Raw genomic sequence first — 2,434 nt, forward strand, 5'->3', positions numbered from 1 at the left:
GGTGGGCGCCTGTAATCCCAGCTACTCGGGAGGCTGAGGCAGGAGAATCGTTTGAAACGAAGGCGGAGGTTGCAGTGAACCAAGATCGCACCACTGCACTCCAGCCTGGGTGAAAGAGCAAAACTCCGTCTCAAAAAAAAAAAAAAAAACAAACAATTAGTGGGGCATGGTGGCACATGCCTGTAATCCCAGCTACTCAGGAGGCTGAGGCAGGAGAATCCCCTGAACCCGGGAAGCAGAGGTCGCAGTGAGCCAAGATCATTCCATTTATTTCAGCCTGGGCAACAGAGCAAGGCTATATCTAAAAACAAAAACAAAAAAAATTGTTTGTGGCTCACACCTGTAATCCCAGCACTTTGGGAGGCCGAGGCAGGCAGATCACCTGAGGTTGGGAGTTCAAGACCAGTCTGACCAACCTGGAGAAACCCCATCTTTACTGAAAATACAAAATTAGCTGGCCATGGTGATTCATGCTTGTAATCCCAGCTACTTGGGAGGCTGAGGCAGGAGAATTGCTTGAACCCAAGAGGTGGAGGTTGCAGTGAGCCGAGATTGCGCCATTGCACTCCAGCCTGGACAACAAGGGCAAAACTCCATCTCCAAAATAAAAAATTATGTTGGCATGGCATTGGGCTCCTGTAGTCCCTGCTACTTGGGAGGCTGAAGCAGGAGAATTGCTTAAGTCCAGGAGGTATATGTTGCACTGAGCCAAGATTGCATCACTGCACTCGAGCCTGGGTGACAGAGCAAGACTCCTCTCAAAAAAAAATACAATAGGCTGGGTGCAGTGGCTCACACCTGTAATCTCAGCACATTGGGAGGCCAAGGCAGGTGGATCACCTGAGGTCAGGTTCGGGACCAGACTGGCCAGCATGGTGAAACCCTGTCTCTACTAAAAACACAAAATTAACCGGGTGTGGTGGCACATGCTTGTAATCCCAGCTACTAGGGAGGCTGAGGCAGGAGAATCACTTGAACCTGGGAGGAGGAGGTTGCAGTGAGCTAAGAGAGCACCATCGCACTCCAGCCTGGGCAAAAAAAGTGAAACACCATCTCAAAAAAATTATTATTATTATTTTTTTTTTGAGACAGAGTCTCGCTTTGTCACCCGGGCTGGAGTGCAGTGGCAGGATCTCAGCTCACTGCAAGCTCCGCCTCCCGAGTTTACATCATTCTCCTGCCTCAGCCTCCCGAGTAGCTGGGACTACAGGCGCCCGCCACCTCGCCCAGCTCGTTTTTTGTATTTTTTTAGTAGAGACGGGGTTTCACCGTGTTAGCCAGGATGGTCTCGATCTCCTGACCTTGTGATACGCCCGTCTTGGCCTCCCAAAGTGTTGGGATTACAGGCTTGAGCCACCATGCCCGGCCTCCTTTTTTTTTGTTTTTTTAATTTAACAGAGTTTATTTGAGCAAAAAGTGATTCACGAACTAGGCAGCAGTCAGTACTGAAATGGGTTTAGAGAGCTGCGCTCTGCAGTGTGAGCAGTGAGCTTTTATAACCTGAATAGGAAAGTAAAGTACAGAAACAGTTTGCTTGGTTATAGTTCTGTGCTTGCCTTATTTGAACTTGGTCTGATCAATCGACTGCCTGTGATTGGGTGAGACACAGTAGTCTGTTACAAAAAACTTACTTCTAGATTAGGTTTGAGTTTGTTTATATACTAAGTTGTAACAGTTGCAGTTTGTTACATAGGAACTCAAAGTATGGAGATAGTGTCAGGCCACTGGCCTCTTATTTCTTTAATTTAATAACTCCCTCCTTTTTGTCAGCCTGTCAATTTTGAGAGATTGACCAAAACCTTAGGCATTGACATCACTTTCTGTCACCATCATAATGGACTTGTTTGGTTTTGGTACGCAACTCACAAGTCACAATATTATGAAATCCCTGATTTTCACTTGGGCGTGAGATGGTCCAGAAGAAAGACTACGTTTTCCAGCACTGCCTTTTAACTAGGTGCAGTCACCTCTAAATTCTGGACAGTGAATTGTAAGCAAAGGTAATGTGCGTAACATCCAGAAATTGTCCTTGAAGGGAGGTATAGGCACTTCTGTACTTTGTTTTTCCTGTTGACTGGAATATGGACACGATGACTGAAGGTCAAGCAGCTTTGCTGGTCCTGAGGTGAAAACCACATCTGAAGACTGGCTAAGTAGCAAAATAAGAATTAGTGAAATCCTTTTGTCTTAGCAGCCCTAGAATACCTGTATCCAGACTTTTTTTTTTTTTTCTTTTTTTGAGACGGAGTCTCACTCTGTCGCCCAGGCTGGAGTGCAGTGGCCGGATCTCAGCTCCTCCTGGGTTCATGCCATCCTCCTGCCTCAGCCTCCCGAGTAGCTGGGACTACAGGCACCCACCACCTCGCCCAGTTAGTTTTTTTTTGTATTTTTGTATTTTTGTATTTTTATTTTTATTTTTATTTTTTTTTGAGAC

This window comes from Colobus angolensis, unplaced genomic scaffold, assembly GCF_000951035.1.
Source record: "Colobus angolensis palliatus isolate OR3802 unplaced genomic scaffold, Cang.pa_1.0 Scaffold29, whole genome shotgun sequence".
Taxonomy (NCBI): Eukaryota; Metazoa; Chordata; class Mammalia; order Primates; family Cercopithecidae; genus Colobus; species Colobus angolensis.